The sequence below is a fragment of the Rhinolophus sinicus genome, chromosome 1 (genome assembly GCF_057876585.1).
Source record: "Rhinolophus sinicus isolate RSI-liver-muscle chromosome 1, RSI-T2T, whole genome shotgun sequence".
Taxonomy (NCBI): Eukaryota; Metazoa; Chordata; class Mammalia; order Chiroptera; family Rhinolophidae; genus Rhinolophus; species Rhinolophus sinicus.
The window spans coordinates 154,950,009-154,977,603 of NC_142501.1; the positions used below are offsets into that span (position 1 = coordinate 154,950,009).

The window sequence follows — 27,595 nt, forward strand, 5'->3', positions numbered from 1 at the left end:
GTAAAGGGTTAGCAACATTGTTGGCAACAAATTTGCAAACTTCATTGTCAGACCTTGTAACTAATATTATGACTAATATCTCTAACAGACAGGTAAAGGCAATCAAACAAAATGGATTTTGAGTTCATTATCAATCCATAGGTATACAGGCCTTGTTGATGTCTTGGGATAGCTGTGTACCTCTGGTGTTGGTGACTTCTCGTCCTCCAGGAGTCTTTGATGTCTGCAGACAAGAGTAGATTTCCAATTGCAGTGAATTACCTGATAAGTTTCCTTCCGTTGAGGTTGGAGAGTGTCTTTTAACTGTTGTCCTTTCCAAAAAACAGTATCTAAAATCTTTGTCTCCTGAGAGCTTGCTGTGCAAGGAAGCAGTTACCAACTTGGCATTTTCTTGAAGTGATTGTCAAACCTTGGCAATAAGATGTCTCCTTTCAATAATGTCAGCTCATGAGTCCTTTACCTATGTCCAGCTCAAATACACTGTGATGCATGAAGGAATAGAAAAAACAAAAAAACCCAGGGAGCAGGGAAGAACCAAGCAGCTGTCTTGGGTTTCCCATAGCCCTGAATATTCCTTTAATTTACAACCATTGTTTACCCATATAATATACCCTAGAAGTTTTCATCACTTACTTTACAATTTATGCATTTGAAATTATTTGAGGTGTTCCAGGAGCCTTTCAGAAACACCACAAAGTTATTCCTACATATATTGAGATTTTAACCCTTAAAAATCTCAGTGTCTAATGAAAACGAAGAAATAATCAGTTAGCATTCTTTAGCTTAGACATTTTATAACCTCTAGAAACAGTTTTCATAAACATAAAAGTCAATTATTAATATGGACTTATTTTTTTAAAGCCCAAGCAAAATAAAGACATGTCTGTTTTACTTAAGCCAACAAACTAAAGCTAGCTTTTATTTCCTAAAGATTAGTCATAGGTAATGTAAACGTGAAAAGCATTTGAATTAGTTTCTATATTTCTGATAATTTTAGAATACCCAATTCTTACAAGTGCTTGCCTGTAAATTAATTTTAATACCATCCAGAGGTAGGAAATTATCTCACATTTACAACATGTATATATAGACATAGACAGAAACAGAACAGTTTTAATTTTGTTTTAGAGGACTTTTACAATTTATATCTGTTCTTAAGTCAAGTTCCAATGATCTTCCTCCTTTTAAAATAGGCACAGCCATTTTTTTTTTAATTCAAGTTTATTGGGGTGACAATTGTTAGCAAAGTTGCATAAGTTTCAATGTACACGTCTGTAATACATCATCTATATATCATGTGAGTTCACCACCCAGAGTCAGTTCTCCTTCCATCACCATGTATTTGATCCCTTTTACCCTCATCTCCCACCCCCTCACCCCTTTTTAATATCTCAAAGATGGGGTTGACACCTAAATGGACATCATAGGTTGATCCAATTATCTAAATAATTTATCTCTCTCTTTTTGTTCCTTGTAAATACTTTGACATAGTGTCATTTTAGCTTAGGGAAGAAGGCCTTTTTACCTTCTGAGACAGTCTCTTGTCTGGAAGTTTTTTTCTTTCATTCATTCTGCCTGATTTTATAGCGAGCTTTTTCTAATTGTGCATGCAAAAATTAATTTAGAAATATCAAAGGAGCCTCATCTCGGCCATTTTAGTTAAAAATGGGACGCTGACTGTCGTGGGGCTTGTTAGTCTAACATTTCCTATGTTAATTTTGAGGTCTGTAGAGTCTGAACAAACTTATAGGGAAAACTAGCCCTTACATGCACATTTCCAGAAGAGCCAAATGGAATGGCTTTCCCTATAAGTACCACTTTGACCAAGAGGAAATTTTTCCTCAGGCAACCCCACAAAGATTCTTAGTCACCTAAGAATATCCGAGCAAGGGCCAGTGAGAGCTTACCAGACGCTGCCAAAACCATGATGCTTTCCAAGGTATGGGCCCCTCTCGCGGGCCCCCCTCTCCAGGTACACCCATTCCAGGGCACCTGGCCCTTCTCCCTGGGATTCCTGCCAGCTTCTCCAGGATCAGCTATGCTGCTGCACTGGACAACTCCTGGCACCCATCTCTGCCACCCTAGATTGGGGGATCAGAACAACTATATCATCACCTCATTGGCTATTGGGGTTGAGGAAATAAGTGTCCTTTCTCTTTCAGAGCTGGAAAAAGAGGACAGTCTCTCATTTAACCGGCAAATATTTTGTTTAGACTCAGCAAACAATCAAATTAAAAAGCCAAAATTAAAAGCAGCAACCCATTCCCAGGTTCTCATCCTTATTTACCTCAAGAGTTTTCTAAAAACAGGTCAAAGAAAGTCATGCCTGCTACTTGAAGGAAAGAGGCGCGAATTCCGAGAAACACCCTGATGTTGAGGGGGAGCCATTGGGGCACAAGGGGCCCTTGCTCGTACCTAGCACCGGCTCCAGTTCTGCAGGGTGGTCCTGGGTGGGCTTCTTCGGAATCCTGCCATACTACACCAAGTAAGAAACATCCAAACCAGTAGAGAATTTGTGTGAGTTTATTTGAGCCAAACTAACAACATATGCTGGGGAGTGATAATCTCAAATGCTCCTCATCTGCTATCTTATGGGCAGAATCTTCACCTGATACTGGTAGAATCCACAGTTCATTTCCCAATTCAGATTGAAGATTCAAGTTGATTCTTCAAATCCTCTTGCCAAAATTAATCACTATCCTATAAGAGGCCCTTCATGGTATAAAGTCCATAGTAGAAGATTACATAACCTGGGGCCTTATTCATCCTTGCACTCATCCTTGTAGCACTCCCATTTTATATGGGAGAGAGCTGGAAGGATGAGGGTGGAGGTTTGTTTAGAACCTCCAAGCAATAAGCAACACTTGTTTTCCCTTGACACCCTGTCATTCCGAACCCTATTCGCTGCTAGCATCTGTCCAAACTGGAAGTAAATTCTTTAATTGACTTATGCAGTGCATTCTTTAGTATTCCAGTTGATGAAGCTAGCCCTGGGTGGGGGTACTTACCCAAAAACATGGAGATCGCTATAGATCCCTGAGCTATTCTGGTCAGCAGCTAGACCCTGTGGCTCAGGGATACCCTCCTTGCTTTAGAGCTATTGCTGCTACTACTCTCCTGGTTAAGGCTACAGAGGAAACAATATATTAAGTAACTTCATGTGAAGATTAAAATTGTGGAAATTTTTCTATGCATTTAAATGATAATGCAAATTATGTTTTTCATTATATAGCAACTAGTTTTAGTGCTTTACAATGTTAAAACATTCATCCTTTCAACAACCCCAAAAAGTAGTTATTACTATTAGTTTATCTGCATTTCACTGGTGGTGAAATGGAGGCATGGGATATTTCCACATTGTACTTCCTTAAAAACAGTTTTACCAGATTAATCGTTTGGCAAATTACCTGTACGAAAATAATTTAATGACTTAATTTTCGTTTCTCGAAGCACTGGTGACCTTTGTTATCTTTTATGTGTTATTGTCCATTTTATTTCTGTGAAGTTGCTGTTCATGTCCTTCATCTATTTTCATAGATGGTGTTTGGAGTGTTTGACTTTTGGTGGAGATTTGTAGTAGTTCTCACTATACAATGAATACCAATACCTTTTCTGTTACCTGTGTTGCAGGCTAGATTTGAGGTAAATTATTTAAGTATAAATACATGATTTAATAATAATATATACTATGGTACTATATTCTATTTTTCTTTTAAAATTTTTCTGTCATTTATCTGGAGAAGTTGTATGAGAAATTCTGTAGTAATTTTTTTCTGTAATTCCCCTAGCATCATAGTTTTAATTTGTTTTTAAAATAAATTTCATGCCTTTGGCTAGAGAATGTTTTAAAACTTTGATAGTAATCTTCTTGACCAATAAAGACCAATAAATACTTTTCCTATTCTGGACCACTTTGACGATAAAGTGCTGTCCTGATGTGTAGGTTTCAGGAGAGCCTTTAGGTTCCTTTGATTTGATTTACCCATTTCCCATAGTATTTGTGTAATTTTTGTGTTCTTCTCATTGTTACTGCTTATGTCAGTCATAGTGTGCCTAGGTTTTAGTAAAAATGTTGATTATATTGTTCTTTGTCATAACAAAGGATTTAATGTTTATATATAAGAGTTATGGGAGGAATGGGGAAATAGTGTCCTGAAGAAAGAGACAAAAGAATGAGACATGCTGATCTAGTATGGTTATATAGAATAGTAGTCATTATTTAAAATTGTATTAAAAAAACACATTGAATTTCACCCCATATCTATAAGTAGCTAAGTGATGTTATGTCTTGTTTTGAAAGAAGTATACACCCCCCCCACATACACACACATTTGAGAGAATGAAAAATCCATTAAGTCCCTTTAGAGTACAGGTTTTATATTATCTTAATCTGTAATTGAGACTTTACATTCATTATCAAATACTGAATATGAGAGTGAAAGCAACCAGGTGAATATGTTTAAAGGACATGAGGAAAAGAGAATTAGTTTGTGGAATCAAAGACTTTCACAAATAGCTCAATTTTATAATAGGAAGCAGGTAGCAGCTATTATAATTCTAATTCAGCAAACATTCCACTGGGAAATGACTTAAACTGGATAAAGACAAACAACTTGCCATGTTTTTAGGTAACAAATGATGCTGAGGCTGGATGTACAGTAAAAGCAAAGGGGCATTATTGGTCTCCCAAAATGAAATGGAAGGGTGAATCTATTTACAGAATTCCAAGCCCTGAACAGTTTCCTTAGCAAATGTTAAAGCTACAAAATTCTGCACCAAAGCAAAGTTAAAATATTCTGAGTATCTGCAAAATAATATGGGTACTATGTGTAGACATTTTAATGTTTCTGTGTCCATACACAATATATGAAACATTCAATTTTTGTTTTTTGGTATTGCTTATAAATTAGAACTGTAAATTTCAGTATAAACCCATAGTTTGTTACTAATTTTTTGCCAGTTTTTTCTCTCTGGAATGAAATATTTCTAACTCAAACAGGTAGTAAATCACTTAAACAAATTTTGAACTCTCAAGCTAAATTGTGAAACATTGTTCTGTCACAAGAGGAAGGGATCCTTACATCACAACTTCTTGCTGGAATATACTGGAAGAGTCCCATCTGTGAGGCATACCAGCTTCAGTCTTCAGATACAACTAATCCCTTTTTCCCTTCTTTCCTGTTTTAGCACACTTTGGCAACAAAACAGACAACATTTTGTGATGACAAATATAGTAGTTGCCACACAGGCCAGCAAGAACCCAATCACATCCAAAGAGTGGTACTAGAACCGGTTGAGGTCATAGGAGGCTGGCCACAGGTGTTTGGGTTCCTTTGTGGTGCATGACAAACTTGATCCAGAAGATTGGTCGATCTAGAGGTTTCATTGACTGGTCATGGTGAATTCTTGATAATTTTATAGTATTCTTTTTATATCTAAAGGAGAAACAAAAAGACACCAACATTGAAAGGAAGTTAATTTGCTCAAACAATTCAAAACCATGAAAGGTTTTTGTCAAACAAATGATTTAAAATACATGCCTTAGAATTACAGACGTAGTAGCAGATTTTTATTTGGGTCTCAAGAAAGTTCGAATTCCTAAATTGGAATTTGCTGATTGAAAAATCGGTGATGATGGAAAATAGGTAGAAAAGTTAAATCTTTTTTAGCAGAGGAAATGATAGCAATTCTATATGCTATATATTGAATGATAGAAATGCTTATTTAGGATAATGCCCTTGAATTTTTAAAGAGGAATTGTGTCGTGGAGGGAGAAATGCTTCCTCACCAGTCTCTGGGCTTCTACTCTTCATAACTCTACTGTCTATTTTCGACCCAGTAGCCAGAATAATTTTTTTTTTTCAAACATCAGATTATGACACTCCTCTGCTCAAAGTTTCTATCTGGCTTCTCATCACATTTAGAATAAAAGCCAAATCTATTATTTGCCCTATACGAGTAGGACCTTAGATGGACAGTACCCTGGCAACCTCTTCTATCACTTTGTCCCGTGCACATTCTGTGGTAGTCACGTTGACCCTTAGCTATTCATTGAGCTGCCAAATGTTTTCTCACATGAGCATCTTTGCACTTTCTGTCACCTTTGTCCCTCTCCTGGAGCAGTCTTCCCTGCAACATCCCAGGGCTGCTTCTACCTCTTCCAGTGTCACATCTCAGAGAGCCTTTTCCTGCCCACACTATGATAGCAACCCTAGGCATTTCTTTTTTATCTGATTTTTTTTCTTACTATTTGATTCCTAGAATTTCTAAGTACAATACATTTAGTAAAATATACCTTCAATTTATGTATAAAGTACATAAGAAAAACACATATCCTAGGGATCAGCTCAAAATTTAAAAATTAGCAAGAAAATTGCCATGAAATGGACATACCAATATACCTATTGTACAGATATTGATAAAGAATTCCACAAGCTACATAGAAGCACCCCATTCTTGGATCTTTTCACTGCTCTTTCCCCAAATTAACTATTATCCTGACTTTTAATACCATAAATTAGTTTTTCTTGTTTATATAATAGAATCATAATATATACTCATTTGTTTTTGTCTTTTCTATAGCAGTTGTTGGTTAATTACTATATAGTATTTCAATGTATGACAATACCACAAATTATCTCTATATTTAATGATCAATGGATATTTTGACTATTAGTAATTTTTTAGCCATTACTACTAATGCTGTTATAAACATTCTTCTATACATCTTTTGGATTACATATTTATGCATTTTTGTAGTATACATACCTAGAAGTAGATTTGATGAGAAGGTGAATTTATGATTATGATTTCTTTGTTGACACTGAATTATTTAGAAATATATGGTTACTTTTCAAATTCAGAGATTTTTTAGTTATCTTTTCTTACGGTTCTAACAATTCTAGTCTGGCCAAACAAGATACTCTTTATCATATGAATATTTTCAAATACTGCGTCTTGGTTTATGCTAAAGCATATATGGCCAATTCCATTAGTAAATTAATATGCTCTTGAAATACATGTTTTCCCATTGTTTTATATTTGAGGAAGGGAGCAGTGAAAGGGTCCAGGAGGGTGCTTCTATGTAGCTTGTGGAATATATTTATTTATACATAGATAGATAAAATAAGTTACATTTTAAACATGTTCTTCAAAATTTTGGGTACCTATTATTGTGTCATTTTTTTTTCTATATCATTGAGAAATGTATTTTAAAATGTCCTGTTATGGTTATATATTTGTACACTTTGTTTTTCCTTTTTGTCTAATTTTACTTTGTTTATTTGGTGGATTTATTAGTAGGTGTTACTAATGAATAATTTTTATTTTATTGAACGATTAACCTATTTATCATTCTGAAATATCTTTATTTTTAGTAGTGCTTCTTGTCTACTGTGTTTTATATTAGTACAATATCTTTGTATGGTTACTGCTGAAATAGATCTTTTTTCTATCTTTATACTTACAATCTTCTTGTACACTACTATTTAAGCATATCTTGTAAACAGTATATAGTTAGTTTTTGAAATCCAGCCTGACAATCTTTGTGTTTAAAAGATTTAGGCTGTTTAGATTTACTGTAACTACTGACATTTTTACATTTGCGTCTATTACCTTACCCTATGTTTTCTGTTTATCAAACCTTTTTTCTTATACTTTCTTGTATCCTTTAAAATTATTTTGTAATTCAATTGTACTATCGTTTTGTTCTTGATAATTCATTTTTTAAAGTATCCCGTAGGTGTTTAATATTAATATAACATGTTAATATAATATAATTATATTAATATACTATAATTACATTGATGTAATATTTTAATATAGTAAAATATATTTTAATATAATAATAATGCTGAGGGTAGTAATAAATGTTCAACTGATAGTCGCAATGCTAGGCACTACAAATTTCACAATGTTATTTTCCTTTGCAATGTGGAAAAACTTAATCATTAAAATTGTATCAAAATTGAAACGTTTTCTGCTTGAAATAACACTGATAGGAGAGCAAGAAATCAACCAACTAGACTGGGGAAAAAATATATTTGCAAATATAGGTATTTGTTTCTATAGTATATGAAGAGTCTCTACAATCCAATAACGAGGACAACTAACCCAATAAAAAAACTGGCAAAGCATTGAAATAGACGTTTCCCCAAATAAGATAGATGAATGGCCAATAAGCACAAGAATAGATGCTCAACTTCTTTGGCTATAAGGGAAATGCTAATCGAGACCACAAAGAGAGGCTATTTCATACCTGCTAGGATGCCTGCAATAAAAAAGACTGATGATAACAAGTATTCACGATAATGTGGAAAATGGAACCCTCATACATAGCTGGTAGAAATGTAAAATGGTGCAAACTCTTTGGACATCAGTTTAGCAGTTAATCATAAAGTTACCATAACCCAGAATCGACTTATAGATATCTACCCAAAACGAATGAAAACATATATTCACACAGAAATATGATGCAGTATTCATTATAGCCAAATTTCAGAACACCAAAATGCCCCTGAACTGATAGATGGATAAATAAAACATGCTATATTTATATCATAAAATATTATTCAGCAGTACAAAGCTACAACAGAAAAGAAATTCAAAAATATTATGCTACATGAATTAAGCCAATTAATTATAAAAGATTATATGTTGTATGATTCCATTTATATGAAATATCCGGAAGGGCTAATCTATAGAGATAGAAAGTTGATTAATGGTTCCTTGAGTGTGTATGTGTGTAGGGGAGGAGGTAATTGGAAGTGAATTCTAATGCATGACATTTCCATTTAGGGGTGATTAAAATGTCCTTAATTTATATTATAGTGATGATTTCATAGCTCTGTAAACCTACCATATGTATTTGAATTTTATACTTTAAACAAGTGAATTTTGTGGTATTATATATTTTATTACAAAATATAAATGATAAAATCAATTTTGAGCAAAAAGATAATTTCAGAAATTTTAGATAGTGAATTGATATAATTTATAATATTCTTGTCCATCATTATTTTTTTCTATGGTTCTATCATATATTTTTTAAATGTGTCCTTTTTACAATTACCTATATAACTTGGCAATTTTTGTGTAAAAAATTGTTGCACTAGTTGGTTACCTATTAAATCAATGGTATTAAAAGTCAACTTTGAAATAAGTGTCTGATTAAAAATAAGAGATTTAAGATGGGTTAAATCATGTTAATAATTTTAAAATTAACTTCTGAAAATGGGATGAAATTCATATTCACTGTTGACAAGAACCTGTCCAAAAATTGTGATACAGAGGCTCATTAATGACTGTCTTCAATGCATTGAGCAAATCTGTACTTGACATTGTGTTGAAGTCCAATCTGACAACTGCTTCCTTGGCCTTCATGTGAGCAATGTTATCAAATTGTTCCGCAAACAAAGGAATGCCCACCATGGGGATCCCGTGGTAGATCGATCGCCTCAGATGCCGTTGGTTCTACCATCAGTTGTAAAGGCTTTGGTTTTTGGATGACCTAGGATTGGGTGAATTTCAGCAAATTGTTAATTATAAGTCTTAGAATAAAATGAGAGTTGGGCAATAAAGGTTCTGAAAGAGAAAGTGTATTTAGATAACAGATTAGTATACACTTTAGACTGCATTAAAATGTCTTTCAGAACTCAAAGAGACACCTAAGTCTGCTGGAGAGGTAGTGAAGGCTACGTAGAAGACTGGTGTGTTTCCTGTGACTTGAAAAATGAATATAGGTTGCCAGTGGACAAATATTCTGGAAAGAGAATATTCTGGATTAAAAAAAAAAGAGTATAGGCAGAAAAGAAAAAGCAGGGGCATAGCATATTAGAATATATTCTGTCAATGAATAGTGAAGTCACTGAGTCTGCTCTTTTGTCTTTCAAGGCAGCATTCCTGTATGATACTTCATCATTCCTAAAGTATGATGGTGATGACACAGCAATAAGAGAAAGGATAGGGTATACTCTATGATAAAATGTGTTACCACTTCGTGAAAAAAAACTGGATTTTTTTCTATAGAAAATAGAGGGTTACTAGTAATAAAAGAGATGTTATTTTTGTGGCACCTGATACACCCTCAGACTGGGGAAAAGGACTGGTGTAAAGAAATAATTAAGAGAGTGACAAGCCAGAAAGTGTTGGAATATTCTTTGTGACAGGTTACTACACATGAAATGAAGATACTTTGTTTCTGGCCATAAGGAGTGTTAACTATAAAAAATGCCAACTGTTATAGCTTATCCTTTTCCCCTAGGCCAGGGAACTATATGTAACAACGTTAATTTTTATTTTTGAGGTTTTCAATAAGAAATGTTCAGTAAATGTCTTGGTTAATTTTTTAGCACTGTGGTTGGACTGATTCTCATTTCAGTGTTTTCCAGAGTCTTACCAAAAAGGTCATTCTAGGGGATCCATTTATAGAGCCAAGCATTTGGTACTAAGGTATCTGTTGTTTTGTGTGTGTGTGTTTTTTTTGCCATCAAATTTCCATATAACCTGTTAGGGTAAAGTGAGTAACTTATTCCAATAGTAACTACAAATTTTAGTGTGTTAGATTCTAAATAGATTAAGAGACATCTAGTTAAACCCCTTGCATATTACAGCTAAGGAAATGAGGACAAGAGATGTTAGATAATGAGAACGAATAAAACACTGATATAGGAAGAATACTCACATTAATTACATGTACTTATTTTTGTATTCAATTGGTATGAATGCAATGATGTTTCACATTTAGGGGTTAGACAAATGAGATTGTCAATGATCATGTCAAGCATATAAAATACCTTAGATAGTCATGTAATTTTAGTGCAAAAACAGTATCAAATTAATAATTTTCACATATATTTTGTTTTAACTATTTTACTATCTCTCTTTCAGATTTACTATATGTATATATATTTTCGGTTTTATTATAGTTTTGTTTTAATTAGAGTTTAACAGGGTGACAGTTGTTAGTAAAGTTACATAGATTTCAGGTGTACAATTCCGTATTATATCATCTATAAATCCCATTGTGTGTTCACCATCCAGAGTCAGTTCTCCTTCTATCACCATATATTTGATCCCCTTTACCCTCATCTACCACCCCCGCCTTACCCTCTGGTAACCACTATTGTCTGTGTCTATGAGTTTTTGTTTCTCATTTGTTTGTCTTGTTCTTTTGTTGTTTTTGGTTTATATACCACATATCAGTGACATCATGTGGTTCTCTGCTTTATCTTTCTGACTTATTTCGCTTAGCATTATAATCTCAATCCATCCATGTTGTCACAAATGGTCCTACGTCATCTGTTCTTACCTCCGAATGGTATTCCATTGTGTATATATACCACAACTTCTTTATCCATTCGTCTATCGAAGGACATTTTGGTTGTTTCCATGTCTTGGCCACCGTAAATAAAGCTGCAGTGAACATTGGAGCACATGTGTCTTTGTGTATAAATGTTTTCAGATTTTTTGGGTAGATACCCAGGAGAGGGATTGCTGGGTCATATGGTAATTCTATTCGTAATTTTTTGAGGAATCTCCACACTGCCTTCCATAGTGGCTGCACCAGTCTGCATTACCACCAAAAGTGTATGAGGGTTCCTTTTTCTCCACAGCCTCTCCAACACTTAATTATTTGTCTTGCTGATGATAGCCATTCTATTATAATTGGTGTGAGGTGATATCTCATTGTGGTTTTTATTTGCATTTCTCTGATGATTAGTGATGTTGAGCATTTTTTCATATGTCTATTTGCCATTTGTATGTCCTCTTTGGAGAAATGTCTCTCCAAGTCCTCTGCCCATTTTTCAACTGGATTGTTTGCTTTCTTGTTCTTGAGTTGTTTGAGTTCCTTATATATTTTGGGTATTAGTTCCTTATCGGAGGCTTTGTTTGCAAATATCTTCTCCTGTTTTGTTGGTTCCCTCTTTATTTTGTTGATGGTTTCTTTTGCTGTGCAGAAGCTTTTTAGTTTGATATAGTCCCATTCATTTATTTTAGGTTTTACTTCCCTTGCCTTTGGGGTCAAATTCATAAAATGCTCTTTGAACCCAAGGTCCATAAATTTAGTACGTATGTTTTCTTCTATGCAGTTTATTGTTTTAGGCCTTATGCTTAAGTATTTGATCCAATTTAAATTAATTTTGGTACATGGTGACAGATAGCAGTCCAGTTTCATTCTTTTGCAAATAAATTTCCAAATCTCCCAGCACCATTTATTGAAGAGGCTATCTTTTCTCCATTGTATGTTTTTTGTTTCTTTGTCAAAAATTATCTGTCCATACTTATGTGGTTTTATTTCTGGGTTCTCAATTCTATTCCATTGGTCTATGTGTCTGTTTTTCTGCCAATGCCATGGTGTTTTGATTATTGTGGCCCTGTAGTACAAGCTAAAGTCAGGGAGTGTGATACCTCCAGCATTGTTCTTTTTTCTTAAGATTGCTTTGGCTATTTGGGCTCTTTTGTGGTTCCAAACAAATCTGATGATTTTTTGTTCTGTTTCTTTAAAAAATGTCATTCGGATTTTGATGGGGACTGCATTAAATCTGTATATTGCTTTGGGTAATATTGTCATTTTAACTGTGTTGATTCTTCCAATCCATGAGCACGGAATGTCTTTCCATTTCTTTGTGTCTTCTTCAGTTTCTTTTAAAAATGTCTTATAGTTTTCAGCATATAGGTCCTTCACATCCTTGGTTAAGTTTATTCCTAGGTATTTTATTCTTTTTGCTGCAATTGCAAAAGGAATTGATTTTTTTATTTCTTTTTCTGAGATTTCATTGTTAGTGTATAAGAATGCAATGGACTTTTGCACGTTGATTTTGTAGCCAGCAACTTTACTGTATTCGTTGACTGTTTCTAATAGCTTTTTGGTGGAGTCTTTAGGGTTTTCTCTATACAGCATCATGTCGTCTGCAAAGAGTGACAGTTTAGCTTCTTCATTCCCAATTTGGATGCCTTTTATTTCTTTCTCTTGCCTGATTGCTCTGGCGAGGACTTCCAACAGTATGTTGAAAAGCAGAGGTGATAGGGGACAGCCCTGTCTTATTCCTGAACGTAGAGCAAAGGGCTTCAGTTTTTCACCGTTAATTATGAGATTAGCTGAGGGTTTATCATGTATCACCTTTATTATGTTAAGGTATTTTCCTTCTGTACCTATTTTATTAAGTGGTTTAATCATAAATGGATGTTGTATCTTGTCAAATGCTTTTTCTGCATCAATTGATATAATCATATGATTTTTGTCCTTTATTTTGTTTATGCAATATATCACATTGATGGATTTGCATACGTTGAACCATCCTTGTGCCCCTGGGATAAACCCTACTTGGTCGTGATGAATAATCTTGTTAATGTATTGTTGCATTCGATTTGCTAGAATTTTGTTTAGGATTTTTGCATCTGTATTCATCAGAGATATTGGTCTGTAGTTTTCTTTTTTTGTTTTGTCCTTACCAGGTTTTGGTATCAGGGTAATGTTGGCCTCATAAAATGAGTGAGGGAGTACTGTCTCTTCTTCAATTTTTTGGAAGATTTTGAGCAGGATTGGTATTAGATCCTCTTGGAAAGTTTGGTAGAATTCACTAGTGAAGCCAGATCTGGTCCCTGACTTTTGCTTTTGGGAAGGTTTTAGATGACTGATTCAATTTCATTACCGGTGATCGGTCTTGTTAGATTTTCCAATTCTTCTCTGTTCAGGCCAGAAAGGCTGTATGTTTCTAAGAACTTGGCCTTTTCTTCTAGGTTATTGAATTTGGTGGCATATATTCCTTTATTGTATTCTTGGATGATCCTTTATATTTCTGTAGCATCCGTGATAACTTCCCCTCTTTCATTTCTGATTTTATTAGTGTCTTTTCTCTTTTTATCTTAGTGAGTCTAGTCAAGGGTTTGTCAATTTTGTTAATCTTTTCAAAGAACCAGCTCTTTGTCACATTAATTTTTTCTATAGTCTTTTTGTTCTCTATTTCATTTAGTTCTGCTCTGGTTTTTATTATTCCCTTTCTTCTACTGACCTTGGGTTTCATTTGTTCTTCTTTTTCAGTTCTTTAAGGTGTAACGTGGGGTTATTTATTTGGGATTTTTCTTGTTTCTTGAGATAGGCCTGTAATGATATAAATTTCCCTCTTAAAACTGCTTTTGCTGCATCCCCAAAATTTTGGTAGGATGTATTTTCATTCTAATTTGTTTCTATGTATCTTTTGACCTCTCCTCTTATTTCTTTTTTGACCTGGTCGTTCTTTAAGATATGTTGTTTAATCTCCATGTATTTGTGTTTTTTCCTGCTTCCTTTTTGCAGTTGATATCCAATTTCAAAGCCTTGTGATCAGAGAATATGCTCGATAAGATTTCAGTCTTCTTAAATTTGCTGAGGCTAGTTTTATGTCCTGATATATGGTCTATCCTTGGGAATGTTCCATGTACACTAGAATAGAATGTATAGTCTGATGTTTTAGGATGAAGTGCTCTATAAATGTCAGTTATGTCCATTTCATCCAATGTGTCATTTAGGGCTGCTATTTCTTTATTTATTTTCTGTTTGGATGATCTATCCACAGCTGTCAATGATGTATTTAGGTCCCCTAGTATAATTGTGTTTTGGTCTGTTTCTCCCTTTAGTTCTGTCAGTAGTTGCTTGGTATATTTCAGTGCTCCCTGATTGGGGGCATAAATGTTGATGACTGGTATGTCTTCTTGTTGTATAGTCCCCTTTACCATTGTGAAATGTCCATCTTTGTCTCTTGTTACGTTTTTTACCCTGAAGTCTGTTTCTTCTGATGTCAGTATGGCTACACCTGACTTTCTCTGGATACTATTTGCTTGGAGTGTCAATTTTCACCCTTTCACTTTAAGTCTGTGTCCTTGTAGCTGAGATGTGTCTCTTGGAGACAGCATATGGTTGGGTTTAGTTTTTTTATCCAATCTGCTACTCTGTGCCTTTTTATTGGTGAATTCAGTCCATTTACATTTAGGGTGATTATTGATATGTGAGGATTTCCTATCATTCTATCTTTAGTTTTCTGGTACGGCTGTGTCTCCATTGTTTCTTTACTTTTTTGTTGTTGACTATTATTTCTGTGTGGTGGTATTCTGTGATTTTTCCTTCTCTTTCTCCTTTTGTTACAGTATGTATTTCAGCTCTAGATTTTTTTTTTTGAATGGCTACCAGTAAGTTTATGTAAAAGAAAGTTTGATATTTAGAGTATTCCGTTTTCTTCAGCATACTGTCTCCGTTTATTTATTTCTTTTTGTGTGATGAGGGAAGTGCTTTTCTTATGTCCGCTAGTTCCATAAGTTATTTTATTAGAGTTTTACATCTTTTGATTTACAAAATCAATGCAATAAGCTATTTGTGAAAAGTAATTGTGAATTTTAGCAATTTATTAATAAATAATTTTTACTTAATAAGTATGCTTAGCTTCTTCTAGCTTGCTAATTATTAATCTGCTTCTAAGAAACATGTCAAGTGATAATTTTTACCTAAGTATAGTGTTATCACTATGGCTAGGATTGAAAATTCTTAAAATGTACAAAGGAGCACATTGGCACTTCATAAAGAAAAGTATAGCTGTGGAAAAAGATCAAATGTGATGATGCTAAATTTTATTCACCCTACTGTTAACACTTCATGATGTGCTACAATGTACTGACAGCATTGATTAATATGGTTAATTAATCATAACTGGCCACGCCATTTCCAGGCTCGGTACCAAAATTAGGTCCAGATTTTGGGATTCCCAAGCAATCCTCAAGCTGGATTCTAGCTTAGAAGTGGTTTACATCTATTTGCTGTGTGAGTATTCATGTAACTTCAGGTTCTCAGCAAACTATCATGGGTGATACGGAGAAAGCTACATCTGTTAGGAAGTTAAAAAGTAGTTCACAAATACCCAGAGACTGCAAATGTATGTATTAAAAATGATTTCTTACCGTATTTCATGGAGAAGGGGGCATCTGAAACTGTCCCATACCGGCCTTGCTTCTGGATGCTCTATTTTATATTTATTTCTCCTTGGCCCACATTTTATAAAGCACGTGGCCACCTTAAGGGACGGACCCACCTCCATCTTTTGTTTTAAGTCTTCCTGCTTCAGACTTTAGCAGGGCCCAGCCCACCAGGGAGGTTTTCTCTTTCTTTTTTACGGGCCAGTTTTTCTCTTTATCGAAATCGCCATGGCTGGTTTGGGTACCTGGATGCAGCTTCGTGAGCCTTGGACATCCTTTCTCTGAATAGCACCCTGAAAAACACAGGGCATAGGCCTATTCCAAAATTCAGGGGAAGTAAGAGAGGCCTAGATGACCTGGCCTAAAGGGCATGTTGCCTTTCTGTTTAATGTTACTGTGAAAATTTAACTCCTTTCTGAGAACTTCTGTATTATCTGCTATGCACTCAGGAATCCTTCCAGGAAAAGGGACAAATGACAGGACAGAATTTGGTGATATGTGTACCTAGCTAGAATACCATTATGATACCAAACTTCACTCTGTATCTCATAAATGCACTTCTTGGTTATCACAATTTTAATGCCAAAGTTATTGTCAATCAAAAACATCCTTGCATCACTTTAGCTCCTGCTGTATGTGTTTTGGTTTTAAACTGATATCTGAGATAAATTGAAGCTATTAGGGTATTTTTGTCTCGCCTTTTGTGGAATCTGGGCAAGGGCTGATGCAATCACATTGGCTCTTTCTTCTGTCATGTTATTGACCATTGACCCCAGAGAAAATACCACAATACCATTTTCCTCAGAGCTCTGGGCAAACTCTTACATTTCCTGTGGAGAAACATTTGCTTCATAAAAGAACAGCACAGCAAACACTATTGAAAGGATGGCTACAAACAACTACCAAGAGAAAAGCAAGTATTATCAGGAATTAATGTAGTGCCTTTTTAAAAATTGTAGTAAAATACATATAACCTAAAATTTGCCATCTTAAACTTTCCTAAGAGTTCAGTAATGTTAAATATATTCTTTTTGTTATACAACCAATCTGCAGAACTTTTCATTTTGCAAATTTGGAACTATACCCATTATAGAGTTTTTCCCCATTTCCACTTTCATCAGTCTCTGGCAAATGATATTCTACTTTCTGTTTTCATGAATTTGACTAAATACGTCATATATCTAGCAGTATTTATCTTTTGTAAGTAATCCATTTCACTTAGCATAATGTCCTTAAGTTTCATCCATGTTGTAGCATGTGTTAGAATATTCTCTATTTTAAGCTTGAGAATATTTCATTGTGCATAAATACCAAATTTTGTTTAGTGATTCACCTGTTGATTGACACGTTTCCACCTTTTGACTCTTGTGAATAGTGCTGCTGTGAAGGTGGGTGTTCAAATGAATGTCTCATCATGATCCTAATTTCCATTGTTTTGGATATATAACTATAAGTGGAATTGCTGGACTAAACGATAATTCTATACTTAACTTTTTGAGGAAACTCCATTACTTTTTCATCAGTAGCTGTTTATAGCATACCTAATCTCCCATTTCCTTTGGGAGCGTACAATTGATCTGTTACATATTTCCTTTATAATGCATATTTGTGAAATGTGTGTTTGTGTGTGTAAAAGCAAGAAATGAAATACAGTCTGTACGTATAGTACTGAGGAGGAAATGCCCTTAGACAATATTATATGCAAACTTTTCATTTATAATTGTTATTAATTACTAACATAGATTCTTGGAAGGCAGCCAAACAGCAGGCTATTAACTCACCTTTAATTCTTTATTTTTATAGTTCTACTTAAATCACTTGTGTTTAATCTCAGCTGGTTTTTTAGATAATTATATTTTTGTTTTGTCTTTGTATTTTATTTCTCTGACTATAAACACTAAGAAAAAGTATATTATGACCTCACCTTAACTTTTGTCAGTATTTCCAAAACTCTCCCCATAAATCAATCTTTAAAGGCTGGAGGTTCAAGACTGTCATTCATGAGTCTGGCTTTCCTGTGTGGAATTTCCATTAAATAGCCCTAAGATACCTTTTTATAATTCAGAAATGCTATAATTGTATAGTATTTATTTGAGTGACCATACTTCTGTCTTGTTTACACATGACAGCTTTTGCCCTGAAATCATATTGCAAAATGGACGTCCTAGTAGAATGTGCTGAGTGTCACTGGTTATGAGGGGCTTTATCATCCAAGGGATCACCTGCTCCACAGTGGGAGAGGTACAGCTGGGCTTTCTGCAGCAGAGATCTGGTCACCCTCCTAAGTAGCTCAATTCAAATTCAATTCATATTTATAAGGTAGGTGCAAAAGTAGTTGCGGTTTTGCAATGTTAATCTTTTAAACTGAAATTACTTTTGCACCAACGTAATATATTACTTTCTAGGTTAGAGTAATTCCTCTGCTCAATGTACTCTTCTACCAAAAACACAAAGTAGACAAGCCAAAAGTTTCCTTTATATTTTATCAAAACTGCGTAGTCATCATTTTTTCCCCGTCCTGTTTTAATTCATTATTTGTTATTTTCTCTCTGGAAAACAGTGACCTAGTCCGTCCAATATAAACAATATATTTTCTCATCCTCTCATCCTAATCGTTGTAAAGCTTCTTTTTCAAGTTGTTTTTGTTTATTTGTTTGTTTACAGAATAAAGAAAAGAGGAAAAGTTTTTCAAACTTAACACCTTGCAAACTCTGCATTGTCCAGATAATTGTTCAAAAGTATAATTCCACCTTGATGGCATTAGTTTTATATGAACATCACTGTATTTTTCTATGGTTAACATTGTGAATCCTCATAATCTGTGGGACGCCAGTAACCTGTAGCAACATTATAGTTACCGGTGTTCAATGTTTTGTCTCATTACCTCTCTGCCAGTAGCTTTCTTCAACTGTGCTGTGGAAGATGGTTCCCTACAGTACTATAGTAATACAGTCTCTCCTTATAGATTAAGACATTGACATAGGCTGGTCATTCTCATTTTGTGACATCCTTATAAAAACGAGACATGTTCATTGATAGAACATCTGGAAAAGTATGAAAAGAAGTCAAAAGGATCCAAGATTCACCCCTACTTCTCATTCAGGAATATCCTCTGTGAAATTTATATACATTTTTACACATCTTGATTATTTTTATCTGTATAGTATCAAATGAGTATATTATAAAGTCAAAATCTATATGCATTTTTAAGAATCTTGTTGCCATTTGCCAAATTCTTCTTTTTAAAAAAATTTTATTAAAATATAGCTAACATATAATATTGTATTAGTTTCAGGTGTACCCCATAGTTATTCAACATTTATATACCTAAAGAAGTGATCGCCATGATAAGTCCAGCAACCATCTGACACCGTACCACGCTATCACAATATTATTGACCATCCCTATGACTTATTTCTTCTATACCTGGAAATTTGCACCTCTTATTCCCCTTCACCTTTCCCCTACCCCTTTTAAAATTTTTCAATTACAGTTGGCCTTCAATGTTGTTTTATATTAATTTCAGCTGTACACATATTGTTTAGACATTTATATAATTGAAGAAGTGATCCTCCTGACTAGTTTTGCACTATACATAGTTATTACCATATTATTGACTATATTCAATAATTGCAATATACATAGTTATTACCATATTATTGCACTATACACAGTTATTACCATATTATTGACTATATTCCCTATACTTTACATCCCTATGACTATTTTGTAACTATAAGTTTGTACTACTTACTCCCTTCCTCTTTTACACACTGCCGTCAACCCCCTCCCATCTGACACCATACATAGTTATTACAATATTATTGACTATATTCCTTATGTTATATCTTAAATCCCCATGATTACTAGGTAACAACCAATTTGTACTTCTTAATCCCTTCCCCTCTTTCACTCATCCCCAACCCCCTTCCCATTTGGCAACCATCAAAATGTTCTCTATGTCTATGAGTTTGTTTCTGTTTTGTTTGTTTGTTTTGTTCTTTAGAGTCCACATATAAGTGAAATCACATTGCATCTGTCTCATCACTGTCTCACATACTTCACTCAGCACAGTTCCCTCTAGGTCCATCCATGCCACTGCAGATGGCAAGAACCCATTCCCTTCCCTGGCTGAGCAATGTTCCATTGTATATATGTATCACCTCCTCTTTATCCATTCATCCATTGACAGACACCCAGGCTGCCTCATCTTGGCCTTTGTAAACAATGCTGCAATGAACATATGGATGCACATGTTCCCTCGAAGTAGCGTTTGGGTTTATTCAGATAAATACCCTGAAGTGAGATTGCTTGGTCCTTTTTTGTCTCTTGTTACAGCTTTGTTTTAAAGTCTGTTTTGTCTGGTATTAGTATTGGTACCCCAACTTTTTTCCCCCCGTTTTCATTAAATATCTTTTCCCATCCCTTTATACTCCATCTGTGTGTGTCTTTCAATCTGAAGTGAGTCTTGAATGCAGCATATGTAAGGGTCTTGTTTCCGTGTCCATTCAGACCTCTTATGTATTTTGAGTGGAGCATTCAATTCATTTACATTGAAAGTAGTTGTTGATAGATATGTAGTAGATATGTAGTTATTGCCATTTTTTTATTCATAATTTTGATTATTTTTTTCCATCTTAAAGAAGACCCTCTAACATTCCTTTTAATGCTGGTTTGGTGGTGATGAACTCCTTTAGCTTTTTCTTCTCTGGGAGACTCTGTATCTGTTCCTCAATTCTAAATGATAGCTTTTCTGGGTCTACTAATCTTGGTTGTCGGTCTTTGCTTTTCATTACACTGAACATTTTGTGCCAATCCCTTCTGACCTGCAAAATTTCTATTAAGAAATAAGCTGACAACCTTATGGGAGTTTCCTTATAAGTTACTAGTTGCCTTTCTCTTGCTGCTTTTAGGATTAATTGTTTTTAACCTTTGCCATTCGAATTATAATGTGCCTTGTGGGCCTTTTTGGGTTCATCTTGATTGGGACTCTGCACTTTCTGGGTTTGGATGTCTGTTTTCTTCACCAGGTTAGGAAAAGTTTCAGTGATTAGTTCTTCAAATAGGTTCTCAATCCCTTGCTTTCTTTTCTCTCTTCTTTTTCTGGTACCCCTATGATGTGAATGTTGTTATGCTTCATGTTGTCCAGAGGTCTCTTAAACTGTCCTCGTTTTTTGTATTCTTTTTCCTTTCTGCTCTCCCAGTTAGGTGTTTTATGCTATCTTGTCTTCCAAATCATTGATTCGGTCCTCTGCTTTATCCAGTCTGATGGTGATTCTGTCTAGTGCATTCTTCATTTCAGTTATTGCATTTTTCACTTCTGACTGGTTCTTTTTATGGTTTCTATGACATTTTTTATGCTTGCTTTCTTTGTTGGAGTTCTCACTAAATTCCTTGAGCATCCTTATAACTATTGTTTTGAACTCTGTTTCTGGTAGGTTGCTTGTCTCCATTTTGTTTAGATCTTTTTCTGGAGTTTTCTCCTGTTCTTTCATTTGGGATGTATTTCTTTGTTTCTTCATTTTGGCTGCATTGTTGTTTATGTCTATGTATTAGGTAGATCTGCTGTATCTCCCAGCCTTAGCCAGGTGGCCTTATGTAGTAGGTGCTCTGTGGGGCCCATTGGCACGGTCTTTCTGGTCACCTGCACTGGGTGCTCCAGGAGTGTCCCTTGTGTGTGCCCTCATTATAGTTGAGCCTTGATTGCTATTGGCACCTCAGTGGGTGTTACTGACCCTCAGGATGACTGGCTGGGGGATTTTGCTACATCCACAGCTTACAGGCTGCTGTGCGGGGGCCTTACCCCAATGAATGGGATTTGCTCCAGTGGGCTCTGGTGCCTATTGAGACCACCCTTTTGATATGCCACTTGTGGGGCTAATTGGGTAGTGCTCTGCTGTGATCTGAAGCTAACTTCCAAATATGTTGGTTCTGGAGCTTCTTGCGAGGGGCTCTGGTGCAGGCCCAGGTCACCCATAGCCTGTGGCCAGCTAGGGGCAACCTAATAAGAGCTACAAAACAATCCTTGGTTGTTCACTGCCTGCACTAACCCTGGAGGCATGTGGGAGAGGACATGGGAGCTGAGGACGTCTGCCACCACTACCAAGCCTTGGGTTGCTTCACAAAATGCCAGAACGCCCTGGGGCCTGCTGCCACCTGTCAACTCCTTTAAGGTTCAGCTACCGATAATGCCTCGTGTGGTATGCAAGTTGGGTGAGGCAGGGTCTTGGAATCACTAGAGTGGGAAGAGTTGAGGTAATCAGGTTAATGTAAATTCTGGGTTGTTGCTGGTGATGAGCCTGAAACTTCTCAGCAGAAGTCTGAGAGCACACTGAGGCCAGTCACCACCTGCCTGGGTTCTTTAGGACTCTGATAGTTTTCCAAGAAAGAATGCAGTATGGTCAGGGCTTGCTGCTCTTGGAGAGAGTGCCTCCTTCATTGAGAGAGTTGGGTGGGTTGGGGTCCTAGTGAGTCAGCAGAATGGAGCTGTGGAGCTCATCAGGCCAATCAGGTTCAGATTTGACTGTAAGCATTGGGAGATGGATCAACACAGGAAAAATTGCTCCTACCTGCCAGCTGCACAGGACCAGAACCCCTCACAAGTAAAACGTCGACTGTCCTCCAGCCCTCAACTCAAAGCCATACAACTCAGTGTGTCCCCATATGTCTCCGACACCCTCCACTGTCCCCCTGCTGGAGCACAAGGTGAGTGCCTTGGGAGTAAGAGAGTCTGTGCACAGGACATGTAAGGGAACGCCTGGGTTTCCCTCTAACTTCCCTCTCCGAATGGTAGAAATCCCCACTGTTTCACAGCCAGAGGTTATGGGGGCTCCTCGTCCTGGAACCAGTACTCTGGGTTGGGGAGGCTGGTGTGTGGCTGGGGTCTCTCGCTCCTCTGGGGTAACCTCCATGGATGAGATATCCCTCCTGGTTCTCAGCCTCCACATGGAGGTTTTGGGTTTGCCTTTTCTGCATCTCCACCCTTCCTACCAGTCTTAATGTGGCTTCTTTATATCCTTAGTCATAAAACTTCTGTTCAGCTAGACTTCTGAAGGTTCTCTACATTGAATGTTCTATAATTTAGTTGTAATTTTAATTTGTTCATGGAAGGAAGCAGACACAGTGTTTATATCTACTCGGCCATCTTGGATCTCTCCTGTATTGTACATATTCCCTGTCATCATTTTTGACAGGCAGCTATGATGATGAGAAATATTTTTGCTGAGGAATCTTTACTGAGATTTTGTACAGGCAGAGAATATCTGCTGTAATAAGCAAATCTCTCTTATGCTCTAGGTGTCAAACCCTGGGATCTTAAATGAGGAATTGTTTAAATGCTGTAGTGAAGACAAGTGAACGTTGGGTTTGGTTGCCAATATTATTGGGACACACATTTATATCATTGAGGAATGGTGTTCCCTTTAAGCTAGAATACTGGTGATGAGCCTAAATCCTTACAATTTTTTTTTAGTATTTCAACTTGCTCATCTGATCACCAAATTATGTATACATTTACTTTTAAGTACTTCACATGTTCTCATATGTTCTCTATGACTTTGATAGAAAGCAATCTTGATCTATTGGAAACCAGTTCTTATTAAATAAGGAATCATCAAGATAGGATGACACATATTAGGTTACTAATAATATCCTTAGTTATATTAACAAAAGTAACAATAGTGATAATAGTTCATACTCTATATATGTGCCAGACACATTTTACATATTTTATGAGGATTAGGTAATTTTTTTCTATTGAGTAGAAATATGAGGTTGATATTGTAAGAGTAGGTGTAGTCATATTTTTAATGTTTAGCTTTCCATCACGTGTTGCCTGAACTCACACAACAACCTCATGTATGGTCTGCCTTTCCACTCTTGCTCCTGTGCAATTCAATCTAGTGACTGTAACTTGAGAGAGTTTTTAAAAAGGAAATCTCATCTCTCTCGATTTTCACTCCCTTTTCTCCTTTTTATTGGCTCCTGAATCCTTTTATTAGATGCTTCAAAATACTTATAATTACTTAATCTCTAACTTCCCCAGCATCATCTGCCTCTTTATTCAACCCCTTCCTGATATACTGAATTAAACTTTTTGGGAACTGTCATTATTCTTCCTGCTTTATCTTTTGTGTCTTTCTCCCTATCCCTTCCTCCTATTACTGCACATATTTCAGGTCTCAATTATCGATGATATGAAATACTTTGTATGATCCCTGCTGGGTGTTCTCAAGTATTGTCGTTTTTCTTTATAAAACTTTTCACACAATTTTTAATTACTTGCTATATTCCATCTTTTCCAGCAGCATGTTACATGTCTATGATGGATATTGTGTCTACATTATTTCTCTGAATATCTAGCTTTCTAGTACTTATCTCTGGACTATGCTAGTCACTTTAAGAATATTGTTTGAATGAATGGTTGACAGTTTCTTATGTGTTGAATAATTTAATTTACTTAATTAACTGACCCTATTCCTAAAGTCTACCGGGTGTAATACTTTATTTTCTAATGATAATGAAATTCAGATTCTTCTAATGGTATTGAAATATTTAAAATTTTAATTGTCAGTTCATTTTACCCAGTTCCTCATATCTCTCACATTGTGATCAAACATTCTAAACAAAGAACACAGATATACTCCTACTGAAAATGCAAAATAAAGCAAAACAAACAGTAGTAGGTTTTATCTCAGGTTTGCAGTGGCGTCCTACAACAAATTCAAAATGTGGCAAGAGTGGGTGAGGAAATTCAAAATTCTGGTAGCTTCGAATGAGCCACATTTCAGCTTTCCCCTTTTATTATTGTAGTGGGTTTAATTATTTATCAGTTATTGTAGTAGGTTTTCCTGAAGGGAAAAGGAAACAAAAGTAGAAAAATCAGAATATTGTAATGTGAATATACCAGGTAATTTTCTAAAAGGATCTTGGAATAATGTAGACAAAGATGTTTAAAGGTGCCTTGGTTTGAAAATATTATATATATATGTGTGTGTGTGTGTGTGTGTGTGTGTGTGTGTGTGTGTGTTTGTATTTATATACAAAGTATAGTAAACTTTTATGTCTAATGTCACAGCAGTATATTCAGCATCATAAAAATTATTAATCTATATTAAACATGTATTTGTGTACTGTGTAAAGCTTCAAAACTAACTAATGCAAATGTAAACAATGATTTCAACTCCTCAATCAATTAACCCTACATTCACATGAAAGCAACTTTCCGTAGAATACCCAGTCTAGATTCTATAATTTAGCAAGCTATTCCCTTGTTCCTAGATTTTCCAAGTAAACTGTGATTATCACTATTGTTATTTGGAAACTCTCAAGAGAGTTTGGCTACTATTACACTTGGTTCATGTTAAGAACTTAATTAATATTTGTGTAGTAAATAAAAGTATGTGAAGAAAATAGCTGAAAATATTTCATAAAGTATGGAAAAAGATGTGTCCACCCTTAATTTTGGCTCATTTTGTCTTTAATGGAGACATAGTTTTTTAAAAATCAGCTAATAACTTGATTGTCCATCCTTCAACAAGATTTTAGGCGTTTAAAACAGGTGATTTGTAAGTACTTAGTGAAGGAATGTAATTAATCAGTTTCCTAAGTCTGAAATAGAGCCACTTTATCTCTCAATTGTGAAAGATCCTTCGGGTAATATGGCAAAATAATTTCAATGAAAATAAGCTATGCATGTCAGGCAGTGAAACTACTCTGTACAATACTATAATAGTAGACACATGACATTATGAATTTGTCCAAAATCATAGACTGTATATCAAGAGTGAAACTTTATGTGAACTGTGGACTTTGGATGGTGATGATATGTCAATATATTTTCATTAATTGTAACAAATGTAATTCCCTGGTAAGAGTGTTGATGATAGAAGGCACATGTGATGGGACAGGGCATATATGGTAAAGCTCTACTTAATATTGCTATAGACCTAAAACTCCTCTGTAAAATAAAGACTATTACAAACAAACAAAAAAGAATGGGTATGTGATTGCTTAAATTTGTGGTCTCCAACTTCCTGGAATGTCCTATATTAGTAATTGACAACAGGGTTCAAAGTGACCTTATAATTTAAGCATTCTATAATATTTGTGAGATTGAAAGATCACTTTATAATTTTATTTTATCATTTCCCTTATAAAAGACAAATTCCTCTAACTTACTATTTACACAAACACCTCCCAAGGTCCTACAAAAGTTAGGACTTCATGCTACCAACTGAAAACATGACTTACCTCGTACTTGGCTGTAAAACTGATCCCACTTCTTATGAAATGTTTGGAACCAGAAGTCAAAGTAAAGCATATATATCATATTTCGTACCCTCTCTATGAATGTCATTGGATCACTTAATCCTGACAAAACAATAGGTATGTAGGATGGAGGGGTTGGAAGTCCTCCACTACTTTTCAATTGTGTTGCCTGGAAAGAAGCGGAGACTGTATACTAAAGGTATTTTAAGTATCTCAGCCAGCAGCTCCCACAGGGTACCACGGCATCTGCAAAAATGACATCAAACCTTGATTCTTGTAGTTTTGTCGTAAGTTTCTTGTTAAAAATGACAAATTTACAGAGCTTTTCACCAGAGTTAGAAAATTCTGCAAAGATTTGCATTGGTGAAAAATATGTCCATAATGTATCTTTTGACTTATACATATCCACTTAGAGATCAGCTGTGTGAACAAAACCTCCACATCGTCTTTTGTTAAAGAGGTAGGGTAAGTCATAAAAAATAAAGTTGATTCTTAACTCACATCATGTACAAAAATTAGCTTAATATGAATCAAAAACTTTATGAACTGTAAAACTGTTAGAAGAAAACATAGGAGTAAATCTTCTTGACCTTAGATTTGACAGTGGTTTCTTGGATATAAAAGCATAGGCAACCAAAGTAGAAATAGTTAATTTGACCTAATGAAAAAAATAAAAAAAATTGTGCATTAAAGGACACCATGAAGAGAGTGAAATGACAACCCACAGAACTGGAGAATATATTTGCAAATCATAAATCTGATAAAGGACTTGTATCAGGAATATATAAGGAATTCTTACAATTCAATAGAAAGACAAAACAACACAGTTAAAAAGGGGAAAAGGGAAAAATCGTAGAATATCACCACCCTGAAATAACAGACAGCAAGAAAAAGGCAAAGAAACAATGAAGACACCGAGCCACCAGAAAACAAAAGATAGAATGACAGAAAATCCTCAATTATCAATAATCACCCTAAATATAAATGTCAATCACCCTAAATATAAAAAGATAGAATGACAGGAAATCATCACTTATCAATAATCACCCTAAATGTAAATGGACTGAACTCACTAATAAAAAGGCACATTGGATCAAAAAACAAAACCCAACCCCATGCTGACTCCAAGAGACACATGTCAGCTACAAAGATAAATATAGACTGAAAGGGAAAGGGTGAAAATTGATAGTCCAAGCAAAAGGAATTCAGAGAAAAGCCAGTGTATTCATATCAGATAAAACAGACTTCAGGATAAAAATGGTAACAAGAGACAAAGACAGATATTTCATAATGATAAAGGGGACTATACAACAAGAAGACATAACAGTCATCAATATTTATGCCCACAATCAGGGAGCACCGAAATATACCAAGCAACTACTAA

At 35.2% G+C, this 27,595-nt stretch overlaps 1 pseudogene; it reads right to left on the reverse strand.

Moving 5' to 3' along the window:
* Positions 1 to 5,123: 5,123 nt before the first annotated feature.
* LOC109436811 (UDP-glucuronosyltransferase 2B31-like) lies at positions 5,124 to 26,614 on the reverse strand (annotated as a pseudogene).
* Between the last annotated feature and the right edge of the window lie 981 nt (positions 26,615 to 27,595).